Source organism: Schistocerca nitens, chromosome 12, assembly GCF_023898315.1.
Source record: "Schistocerca nitens isolate TAMUIC-IGC-003100 chromosome 12, iqSchNite1.1, whole genome shotgun sequence".
Classification (NCBI taxonomy): Eukaryota; Metazoa; Arthropoda; class Insecta; order Orthoptera; family Acrididae; genus Schistocerca; species Schistocerca nitens.
Genome location: NC_064625.1, coordinates 179,947,161 through 179,960,444, shown reverse-complemented (window position 1 = coordinate 179,960,444; position 13,284 = coordinate 179,947,161).

Below are 13,284 nucleotides of genomic sequence, written 5' to 3'. Positions count from 1 at the left end.
ATATAATCTTTAGCATCCTTATGTAACACCACATTTTGAACGCTTCTATTCTCTTCTTGTCCGAACTGTTTATTGTCCATGTTTCACTTCCATGCATGGCTACACTCCATGCATGGCTACACTCCAGACACACTATCAGAAACTACTTCCTGACACTTGAATCTATACTCATTGTTAAAGAATTTCTCTTTTTCAGAAACGCTTTCCATGCCATTACTAGTTTACATTATATATCCTCTCTACTTCGACCATCATTAGTTATTTTGTTCCCCAAATAGCAAAACTCCTTTACTACTTTACGTGTCTCATTTCCTTATCTACTACCCTCAGCATCACCCAGTTTAATCAGACTACATTCCATTATCCTCATTTTGCTTTTGTTGATGTTCATCTTATACTTTCCTTTCAAGACACTGTCCATTCCGTTCAGCTGATCTTCCAGGTCCTTTGCCATCTCTGGCAGAATTACAATGTAATCGGTGAACCTCAAAGGTTTAATTTCTTCTCCATGGATTTTGGAATTATGTAGGAGGAACATTGTGGGCACAATAATAGAGCATTTGCAGCGTATGTGAAAAGTAGCAAATATGAACTTACTACAGAAGAAAACAAATTGATATACCATACTTTGTACGGCTCTGGAAAGTTTATTTCTATGTGCTGGAGGGACTTGATATTTAGGCTCATCAGATAAAAAGTCCAGGGAAGCTGCTGATTTGATAGTGATTTAACACATCACAAAGACTATGGAATTTAAGACTTTTGGCCTTAAATGTATTTGTTCCATTAGATGATAATAGAGGGCAAATAGTTAAATTCTAAGAAACCTTGAAGTATCTTCCCTTTGACCTAACTTTCCCCTGGAATAAAAATAGGAACTCGGAAAAACTGTCTCAAGAATAGGCATAATTACTCATTTAAGAGTCCACAGAATGTCATGGTACACATTTTTATGAAGACAAACTGGATCAGCTTTTTCAGCTGCCAACTTTGAGGCATTTAAATAGTTTCCAAGAGCTTACTTTGTCTGCATCCATAGACAGCCTAAAGCCACATTGGTACTGGTATAAATATCCCTCGAATTTAAGACGTATCATTTCACCCTCCCTTTTGCTTTGAATAGTATGCACATTCCATTGTACTGAGGATAAGGACCCTTAATAGGTTTCAAGCCTAACCTCATTCAACTTCTGGGAGAGAACTTCTCCCTCTCAACACATATGATTAAAGACTTCAGCAATTATAATAAAATACCCATTTTTGGACTGTTTCAGGTGCTCTCAATGTGTTGTGAGAAAATGGAGTGCACCATTGGGCTTCCATTCACTGAAAGGAATATGTAACCATCTCACAGACCATCCTCCTGCTGATCAATCAATGCAAAACTGTTCATTAAACAGAGTTCATGGCTGTGTGTTCATTTATTTGCATGTTATCTTTGGCAGCAAATTCAGCTGTCGCGAAACACATTCGAGGCCTACATACCTAGACAGTGATACGGGTTTTCTGTAATATAGCTGTTCCTGAAAATGTTAGGTCCACTCATGTTCCACATTTATATTAAAGGTATGCCCTCTGTTTGCTTGTGACACTAGCTTGGTAGTAAAGAATGTTGTGTGGAATGTTGGCATTGTTCCAAGTAGTGCAGTTTGAGACATAGGTTCATGGCTTGTAGATAATAAACTAATGCTAAATCACAGCAAGAATCAGTTTTTGCAATTTCTAACAAATAATTCAACAAAACCTGCCATTTTAATTTCACAGAATGGCCATACTATTAGTGAAATGCAACAGTTCAGAGTTCTAAAAGTTCAGATAGACAGTGAACTGTTGTGGAAAAACCATGTTCAGGATCTTGTTCAGACTTCATGCTGGTATTTTTACTATTTGAATGGTATCTGAAGTAAATGATAGTTAAACACAAAAATCGGTCTACTTAGCTTATTTTCATTCGCTTATGACATACGTTGGAAGAAAAACCCCAAAATATACCATTTCTCAAAGGCTGTTTTTGCTCAGAAATGAGTGGTTCAGGCAGCAAGTGGTGCAAGTTCATGTAACTCCTGTTAGTCTGAGTAATCTGACATAGGCCACTTTGCTGTCATTTCTTGTTAACATCATCAGCTCATTCCCAAGAATAACACTAGGCAGAAATCCAATCTGCCTTAGGGGCACACTTCCTTGACTCTCACGCAGAAAGGCATGCAGTATACTGCGGCATCCATTTCCAATAAATTACCACAGGAATTCAAACACTGTAGCATTAATCCATGTGGTTTCAAATAAAAATTGAAGTGTTTCCTATTCTGTTGAGGATTTCCTTGAAAATTTAAGCTGTTTCCTGTTACAATCTTGATTGCAGATACATAAACTTATGGCTCCTCCTCTTTGGTTTCTTAAACATTTTATTTCATCTGACACATTCCATGACCTTGAAGATTTGTGCCACATATTGGTCCTACAAAACAAGATGTATGAAAAAGAAACCACTTACTGGATAAAGGACTGTTAGCCATGGTCATGGCAGCTGGCAAATAAGTCAATGCAAGATCTGAAAGATCATCACAAGAATGATCATTCGATTCTGTTTCATGTACCAGAGACCTATATTAATATTGGGATTTGCTTTCAGCAAAGGATAAAAATAACTAAACAGTTACTTTTACATCACACTGCACAATTCGTGATGCACGTGCTGAAGTACACTAATGTAGTTTTATTGAATTACTAATCAACATGTCAAATATAACCACTAAGACAAGTAGATCTCTCAAAGTAGTGCACTTAGTACTTACTGCACAAAAAGGAAAGTATTTTCAGAAGACTTCAGGAAGTTCGTCAGGCCTCTATTTTATGGAGAATGAGTCTGCTATCATTCTAGAAAGGTACTTGGATGTGTGTTTGCAATTTAGAGTACCTGTAATTTAAGCCCAGTTCCCAAGTGCAGTAAGTAGTTTAGACAACAGTAAGTGGTAATTGTCATTTTTAAGGAATATTTATTGTTATGTTTAGTGAGTATCAATTTGGTATAACCAATTGCTTTGGTAAAGTTGTATGTCAAAATGTCTATAGTACTGATGAACAATGATCACCAGCACAGTCACTTTTTTTAGTTCAAATGGTGGCTTTAAGCTTTCAAACACTTTAGGAGCCTTCTCTGTTGTGCATAAAATCTGGTGCAGATTGATGGAAGATTTGTGCAGGGTGGGATAATGATAGTTACTTTCATTATTCATCCACAGAAATGCCCAAATTTTACATGGTCCAGTTGTGCCACTTTCACAGGTTTATTCCTTGCTGTCTCATTCTGGTTCAGCAATGTGCCTTCGCCCTAAAACTGTCAGCACCATGACAACTGCCATTACATCAGGAAAATGAAGCAGTTGAGCTGTCATTAAGGTTCTGTATACTACAAAAATGACACATTATATGGCATTACTAGTAAAGGAGAGTTTCTTGCTTTAAATTAAGAGCCAGCATATGAGTGGTCTTTGAGAAATGTTTTGGATCATTTACAGTTGAGGTAGCATTTCAGTTTGTTTGATGAAGTAAGTGGGTACTGTGGAGTGCAGCACAGAAGAGCAGGAAGTATCATAAAGGCTCAAAGACCTGAGCTGATGAAATTTGTGCTCGCCCTGGAAGGAGGCCAGGAAGCAGTGTGGGGTTCGTTACATGCCACAAAACCAAACCTTCTTGCTACTGGTGAAAATCACCCTTGCTCTGCCAGTCTCACGGGTGGTGCCTCTACTTTAACTCACCTGAGCGATAGGACATGTGCATTCCTCAACAGGACCTCGTAGACAAAAAAAGAATTTGTTTTACTCTTGTAGAGGAAGTATTTTTTATTTTAACACACAAACTAGTGATAAAGTAAGAGTGTTTCAACATGAAGTGATAAAGAACAGAATCAGTTTGTTCTGTTTTTTAGAGAGCCTACCGATCAGTGAATTACTGAGCATCTAATCTACTCAATTATGTACGAGAATCAGTATTACTGAGTTCCAGAAAGCCAGAACTTTATTCCAGTGGCAGGCTGGCTATCTGAAGACTGTCAGGGACAAATGTTTGTCTACAGCTCGCATAATTATTGATCAAATTTTAAAATCTTGTTGTAATCTGCTTAGTAAAACATACAATCTTATGTTACACGGTTAGCACACTGTGGCAAGTTTAACAGTTGGAAACTGTGCACAGCCTCACTCACTGCAGGTATATATCAACATTATATTCATCAAGTATTTGAATATGAGAGCACTTAGTGACTTGCAAAAAACTTCACCAATAATTTCAAATTATCATGGAATTATTCTTGCGGATACCCCACAGAGAGTAATAGCAAAAATGTGGCAAGTGGTAAACGTTTTTGCTGTTTGATGTGGCAATTTTACTGTACACACACACACACACACACACACACACACACACACACACACACACACACACACACACACACACACACACACACACACACACACACACACACACACACAATATATGTAACACTCCTTTCTTTACTTACAGATGGGTACAAGTAGTGAGAAGGAGTGGCAGATGAGGCAGATTATTTCTCAGGTGGATTCTTTGTAGAGGTGAGGCACAAAGAAAAGCTGATGGGTATGGAAACAGGATGTAGTAAGAGACCTAATAGGAATGACGTGGAAGTGGGTGGTGTTGCATCTGGCTGGTGCCTTACAGTCCTGCCTTCTGCCACACAACAGAGTGATGTCAGCTGCTGGCATGTTAAGAGGGCCGGAACTCACACTCAGTGCAGATCATCTTGCCAGTGACGGCCACTGCACGGTTTCCACCCAGGAGCCATGTGACACACTGGAAGACTTAACAGTATTTCTCCATTGCACAACCTTCATAGGGTAGGCTCACCAGCCAACCCAAGTTCCAGACTTGACATCAACTATCTACTTCAGGGTGTCGTGACTATATTAATAAGAATGCAACCCACAATATTGGCATTGCCAGTCCAACCTACACTGAAGGTGCCTACAGCAGTCTTTGTTACTTATTACCAACAGAGTGCTCAGCTGGAAGCTTCAAGAATAGTTCTCATATTATCTGCAATCTTTCAGTGGATCAGGGCATTCTCTAACTTGCCTTCACCAAAAAGATGTTCCATTTGCTGCATGTTGGCATGTACAGTCTGTGTCGCAATGAAAATCTATTCCTCTTGTCTACTCGGGAACACTCTTCTTATGCTTTTTTTTCAGTACTTTTTTGTCTCTGGAAACATTTTACCAGTGTCTTGTGTTCCATTACATAGCCTTCATCTCTGTGCAGAAGCACTTGAACAGTGTTCGAATGCTTTTGCTCCATGTTCAAATGTCTTGTGCCACTTCATTCCTTCACTCTTGCCTTTTTGCCTGCACCATTCCACCACATCATCCCTCCTTACTGATACCATGGCCTCAATTCCGTATTTTTGTTCCATGTGTGTGCCTCCTGGATGGCACTGCTATCTCCTCCATGGGGATGACAGTCTTCATATTTTTGGCTGCTGTTAGTCACAACTTTTCTCCTGAGCACAGCAATAACATTGGAATCTAGGACATCACCAGTGCACCTTGCAGTGCCTAATATGAGCTTAGCTCATATTAGTGACAACCTTACACCATATCAGGATTATTATTTATGTTCTTTGCACTAGGAAACTGTTTCACTTGCCCAACATCACCATGTGCCCTCTGTGTTGCAAGGCAGTTCTAACGTTCATGGCTAGGCACATTTCTCTCATTGTGCATGGATCGTCCACAATAGGTGGGACTTACGACCACAAGTGTGGGTGGCATATTGGGCCAGGGAGTTCCCTGCTGGACTCCCTGTAGAGAGGTGAGGCAGGAAGACAAATAGGTTGGTCTGGGAACAGACTGTAGTTAAAGTCTTTATGGGAAATAGTTTGAGCAAAGAGGCAGTGATACTGTACAGACATCATCTTCGGATACTTATCAGCAGCCATTGTCTCCACATTTATCCTACGTGCTTTGGTTGTTTATACTCTACTATTTACTCCCAGCATCTTCATTTCAGAGGTGATCAGCTTTCACATGTTATAAAGTAAATCACAGAAACCTTACTTCTGCTGACTGGATGCTTCATAACCCACCTACCCATTATTCAAACACAGCTCCACAAATAATTGTAAACACTTAATTTATTCCAAGAAACTACCAAGACATCAAACACAAAATAAGGAAAATAATAAAATTGTCTCCAGTACATTATCTCACGAGAGAATAAAAATAGTACATCAAAAGAACAGTATCTGTACGTTTATGGTGGCAGATCTCCAACTAGTCAGGATTTTGATATGGTTTTTATTAATAGAGAGATGCACTAATTAGCAAACTGCAGTCATGGACTGTGCGGCTGGTCCCGGTGGAGGTTAGTCCTCCCTCGGGCGCGCGTGCTTTGACAGTTGACACATCCTGATGCATCAGTGAATAGTAGATTTGGTACTGGAAGTAAAACTTTGTGTGTGTGCGTGCGCCCAAAAAAATTATTCAAATGGCTCTGAGCACTATGGGACTTAACATCTATGGTCATTAGTCCCCTAGAACTTAGAAGTACTTAAACCTAACGAACCTAAAGACATCACACAACACCCAGTCATCACCCCCCCCCCCAGGGGATCCATAACTCTTTTGTGGATACGTGCGTAGCGAGCACGGGACCTCGAGCTGATGTGGCCTTCCTTCCTTTCCGGGCTGCATACCTTCCCTGTCCGCATCCTTGCCCCCCCCCCCCACCTCTGGCTCTTTCCTTTCCTTTCTCCCCCTCTAGGGGTCTGGTTTGTGCCTACGTCTGGAGACGGACGCTTGTAAATGTACCACATTCTTCGCCTTCCTTGCTTGAAAGTCTTCATCCTTCCTTTGTCCTTCTCTTTTCCTTACCTCTTCTCTCTAGCCTTTTCTCCGCTGCGGCGTTTGAGACCTTCTTTCCTTTCCCTTTCCCTTTCTTCCTCCCTGTGCGTGTCTGAAGGCCGACCCACGCACTTCCATGCGTAGCCGGTGACGGGGTAACGCGTAATTCCCCGCCCCGGGTAGACAGGTAGGACACGTACGTACCCCCTGGTAACGGCCAGGCCCAGGGAGGGGTGATTACCCGAGCTGATACCTTCCGAAAGTGCCGATTGGTCCCTCCGTCCGTTTGTAGGGAGGTGTGACCTGAGGTGTGAACAATCACCTAAGGCGGGAGTGCCCTCAGAGAGGGCCCCCACAAGGGAGGAGCGCGCCATCGGAGACGCCGGTAATCATGGGGGATTCTTCTGCAATGGTTTCCTCACCTTCCACTATGTCTGCCCACAAACGTAAGTTCACTGAGTCTCAACCACAGTCAGTTCTTCCATCGTTGCCACAGTTCCTTGTTGTTTCTCGGTCTGACGAAGGTCACGACTTCTCCACGGTCAAACCTTCCATTATTCAGAAAGGTGTCGACGCAATTGCAGGTCCTGTAAAGTCTTGTTCCAGATTACGGAATGGCACCCTGTTGTTAGAAACAGTCAGTGCCCTCCAGGCACAAAAATTGCTGCGTACGTCACTACTACACACCTTCCCTGTCCGGGTGGAACCGCACCGTACCTTAAATTCCTCGCGTGGAGTCGTTTATACGCGCTCCCTCGATGGACTGTCTGACGAAGAAATTCAGCACTACCTGTCTGACCAGGGCGTAACGGCTGTTCATAGGGTTATGAAAAGGGTTGACACGAACATCATTCCAACCCGCACTGTCTTCTTGACATTTGACAAAGTTCAACTACCATCGAAAATCAAAGCCGGCTATGAGATAATTTCCGTTCGCCCTTACGTCCCGAACCCTACGCGTTGCTATCGGTGTCATCGGTTCAATCACACCAGCCAGTCCTGTTCCAGTCCGGCCAAATGTGTTACGTGTGGCAGGGATGCCCATGAGGGTGCTTGTCCACCTCCATCCCCTCGCTGCATCACGTGTATGGGTGACCACGCCGCTTCCTCTCGAGATTGCCCCGTTTTTAAGGACGAAAAACTCATCCAGGAAATTAGGGTGAAGGAAAAGGTGTCGACCTTTGCTGCTCGAAAATTATTCGCCAGTCGACAGCCCACCGTGCCTCAGAAAGGAAAATACAGCACTGTCCTTGCTTCTCCTCGGCCAACAAAGGAGGCGGCCACGCAGACTTGCGACCTCACCTTTAGTGCCACGGTCGTCCGATCGGCCAGCGCAAAGATCGCCCGTTCAACTTCACCACTTTCGCCTGCCCACTCTCTGGCTCACCCTTCGTCGGGTTCTGCTAAATCTCGAGCCCAAAAGTCAGACACCAAGACTTCGAAAAGAGCACACTCGTGAAGATTTTTTACGTACGGCAACTTCCCAACCATCGGTTCCTCCTTCCTCTAAACATCATACTTCCAAGAAGGCTACAAAGAAACCCAGTTCCTCTCCTTCTCCGCCAAGGCGTGTCCCATCTACAGCACCACCTGGCGGAAATCGCCCTCGGCCGTCTTCTGTGTCGCCGAGGCGCACTGCTGGCGGCCGATCAACCGGCCGGTCGCTGGTGGCAGGAGCTGCTCCTGACCAACCTATGGATCAGGATCTTCTGCCTTCGGCTGAATGCCATTCCATGCTGTCGGTCGCAAGCTCTGAGCAGTCGTTGAGATGACAGCGACCTTGGTCACATTCCTCCATTTTCTGTTCACCCTATGTCCATTATCCACTGGAATATCCGCGGCATTCGAGCCAATCGGGATGAATTGTCGATCCTCTTACGATCCTACTCGCCGGTCATCTTCTGTCTTCAGAAAACAAAGCTGCGTCCCCATGACCGCTTTGTTCTCCCTCATTTTCAGTCCGTCCGATATGATCTCCCCTCTGTTGCAGGCACTCCAGCACATGGAGGACTCATGATTCTTCTCCATGATACTCTCCATTATCATCCAATCCCCTTAGACAGTTCCTTCCAAGCTGTCGCCGTCCGTCTTTCCCTTTCTGGATACACGTTCTCTCTTTGTACTGTATACATTCCATCGTCCACACCAATGGCACGAGCTGATCTCCTTCATCTTCTTGGTCAGCTTCCACCCCCCTATTTGCTGGTTGGGGACTTCAATGCCCACCACCCGCTTTGGGGATCTCCACATCCTTGTCCACGTGGCTCCCTATTGCTAGACGTCTTCCACCAAGCGGATCTAGTTTGCCTCAACACTGGGGTCCCTACATTTTTGTCTGCCTCCACGTCAGATTTATCTCATTTAGACCTTGCGGTCGGTACTGTTCCGCTAGCTCGGCGCTTCGAATGGTTCGCCCTTGATGATACACACTCGAGTGACCACTTTCCATGTGTCCTTAGACTGCAGCCTCAACTGCCATATATGCGACTGCGACGCTGGAAGTTTGCCCAAGCCGATTGGACACTTTTTTCGTCTCTAGCGACATTCGATGACCGTCCCTTTCCCAGCGTCGACGATGAGGTCACACATATTACCGACGTTATTCTTGCAGCTGCGGAACATTCAATACCACGCACCTCCGAATTGCCCCGGCGCCACCCAGTTCCTTGGTGGAACGAGGCATGCCGTGACGCAGTATGTGAGTGGCGACGTGCTCTTCGCATTTTCCGTCACCATCCTACTTTGGCCAACTGTATCAGCTATAAGCAGCTCCGAGCGCGATACCGTCGTGTCATCCGCGATAGCTATAAGGCAAGCTGGAAATTCTTTATTAGCTCATTTAACACCTTCACTCCCTCCTCGGAAGTTTGGAGTCGGCTTCGACGGTTTTCAGGCGCGCCTAGTTGATCCCCGGTCTCTGGGCTCACTGTCGCGCATGATACATTACTGGACCCCGTCGCAATTTCTGACTCATTGGGTCAGCACTTTGCTGAGATTTCGAGCTCTTCAAATTACCCGCCAGCGTTTCTCCCGAAGAAACGTGCGGCGGAAGTGCGACCTCTAGCTTTCTCCTCTCAAAATCGCGAAAGCTACAATACTGTTTTCTCCTTGCGGGAACTCCAACATGCACTCTCTTCTTCTCGCTCCTCCGCCCCAGGACCGGATGGTATCCACGTCCAAATGTTGCTGCATTTATCAACCCATAGTCTGCGTTACCTCCTTCGCCTTTATAATCGAATTTGGACCGACAGTACTTTTCCCAGACGATGGCGGGAAGCTATCGTCGTTCCTGTTCCGAAACCTGGAAAGGACAAACATCTCCCCTCTAGCTATCGCCCCATTTCTCTCGCGAGTAGTGTCTGTAAGGTTTTGGAGCGTATGGTGAATTACCGTTTGCGGGATTCCAGCCACCACGCTAGTCTTTTAACATCTGCCCAATGCGGATTCCGAAAGCATCGTTCTGCAGTTGACCATCTTGTTGCTCTCTCCACTTATATCATGAACAATTTTCTCCGGAAGCGCCAAACGGTAGCAATATTTTTTGATCTGGAGAGAGCATACGATACCTGTTGGAGGACAGGCATCCTCCGCACACTGTTCTCTTGGGGCTTTCGAGGCCGGCTGCCCCTTTTTCTTCGCGAATTTATGGCAGAGCGCACATTTAGGGTGCGGGTGAACACTACTCTCTCCCGCACTTTCTCCCAAGAAAACGGGGTACCCCAGGGCTCCGTGCTGAGTGTGGTACTGTTTGCCATTGCCATAAATCCAATTATGGATTGTCTCCTTCCCGATGTCTCGGGCTCCCTCTTTGTGGATGATTTTGCGATCTACTACAGCTCTCAACGAACCAGCCTTCTTGAACGACGTCTTCAAAGATGTCTCGATCGCCTCCACTCTTGGAGCATCGAAACAGGCTTCCGTTTCTCTCCCAGTAAGACCGTTTGTGTTAATTTTTGGCGACGTAGAGTTTCTTCCGCCCTCCTTACATCTAGGACCTGTCAACCTTCCGTTTTCAGACGTCGCTAAATTTTTGGGTCTTATGTTTGACAGAAAACTGTGCTGGTCCTCCCACGTTTCCTATCTTTCGGCTCGCTGTCTGCGATCCCTCAACACCCTCCGTGTCCTGAATGGTACCTCCTGGGGAGCGGACCGAGTGGTCCTTCTCCGCCTCTATCGCGCCTTAGTGCGCTCGAAATTGGATTATGGAAGCATAGTCTACTCCTCTGCTCGGCCGTCTATTCTTCGGCATCTCGACTCTCTCCACCACCGTGGATTACGTTTAGTGTCTGGAGCTTTTTACACTAGCCCTGTGGAAAGCCTTTATGCTGAGACTGCTGAACCTCCGCTGTCCAATCGGCGAGCTGTCCTTCTGAGTCGTTATGCTAGCCATCTGTCTTCCATGCCTGCTAATCCAGCCCATGACATTTTTTTCGACGCCTCCTTTGATGTAGGGTATGCAGGCCGCTCCTCCTCCCTACTACCCCCGGGAGTCCGCTTCCGTCAACTGCTCCATTCTCTTTCCTTCCGCTTTCCTAAAACCTTCTTGACAACTTGGGGTACAGCACCGCCTTGGCTCCGTCCCCGGATCTGCCTGCTCCGTGACCTTTGTCGATTTCCCAAGGATGGTACCCCTACACTTGTTTATCGTCGGGCATTTGCTGCTCTATGTGCACAAATGACGGACGCCACATTTATTTACACCGACGGCTCGAAAACATCGTTAGGTGTAGGGAGTGCCTATATTGTTGGTGAGACCCCAAATCACTTTCGGCTTCCCGACCAGTGTTCGGTTTATACTGCGGAGCTTTACGCTGTTCTCCAGGCTGTCCACTACATCCGCCACCATCGGCGGATACAGTACGTTATCTGCTCAGATTCTCTCAGCTCTCTCCTCAGTCTCCAAGCTCTTTACCCTGTGCACCCTCTGGTCCACCGGATTCAGGACTGTCTGCGCTTGCTCCACCTGGGGGGCGTCTCGGTGGCGTTCCTCTGGCTCCCGGGACACGCTGGTATCTGTGGGAATGAGGCGGCCGATATAGCGGCCAAGGCTGCAGTCTCTCTTCCTCGGCCAGCTATTCCATCGCTTCCCTTCACCGATCTACAGAGCGGTTTATGTCGTCGTGTTGCTCATTTATGGCATGCGCATTGGTCAACACTTCCCAATAATAAATTGCGGGAAGTGGAAGCTCTTCCTTGTGCTTGGACCTCTTCCTCCCGAACGCGTCGTCGGGAGGAGGTAATTTTAACTAGACTCCGGATAGGGCACTGTCTTTTTAGCCATCGACATCTTTTAAGCGGCGATCCTCCCCCACTCTGTCCCCACTGCTCTCAGCTGTGGACGGTCAGACACCTTTTAATTGAATGACCCTATTTTAATCCGTTACGCTCCCGTCTACAGCTATCGCCTGATCTATCGTTGATTTTAGCAGATGACACGCGCTCAGCCGACCGCGTTCTCCAGTTTATTAGTGACAGTGAAATGACGTCAGTCATTTGAAGTTTTATCGGGGGACCATCAAGCCCTCTCTGTAGTGGACTTTTAAGCCTTGTTTCTGCTTTTAGTGTCTCCAATTCTTTGAGTTTCATTCCCATTTTTGCTGTTTTCCATTTTCGGTTTTTATTATTTCCTCAGTCACGGACCGGGCGCTAATGACCATAGCAGTTTTGCGCCCTAAAACCACAAAAAAAAAAAAGAAAATCCCTCCAAGGAAACAAGCTCCGGGTAGTAAAACCGCTTCCAACTGCTTGGACAACCTCCTCCCGACCATCTCGGCGAGAAGAGGTCCTTCTGACCAGGTTGCGGATTGGGTATTGCCGGTTTAGCCACCGCTACCTGCTCTCCAGTGACCCAGCCCCGCAGTGCCCTTGTGGTCAAGCATTAACAGTGCGCCATGTTTTATTGTCGTGTCCCCGCTTTAGTCAATCTCGTGTTGTCCTGTCACTGCCGTCTACTTTACCGGATATTTTAGCTGATGACGCTCGAGCAGCTGCTCGTGTTCTGCGTTTCATAACTTTAACTGGCTTGGCCAAAGACATCTAACCTTTTTACTTATTTTATCTGCATGTTTGTCAGGTCTTTCTGGTGTCCTCCCCTCCCCTTGAGTTTTACTACCTTCCATGTGCTCTAACAACAGTGACTGGGCGCTAATGACCTCAGTAGTTGAGCGCCCTTAAACCCCACCTAAAAAAAAAAAAAAAAAAACCTCCACCACCAACGTCTGTGAACTAAACAGAGGGGAGTTACCCTCCTGGTCTCAATCCTGCTTAAACAACTGTTCTCCCATACCCTTCACACAATTATTTTCCTTTCTTCTGCCCTGTCAGAGCCTCTTGGTCCACATTCATGTCACCACTGTGCTCCTTACACCAATGGCTCTAGTACCTGTCACATGCCTAGCCTGTGCACCCTCCA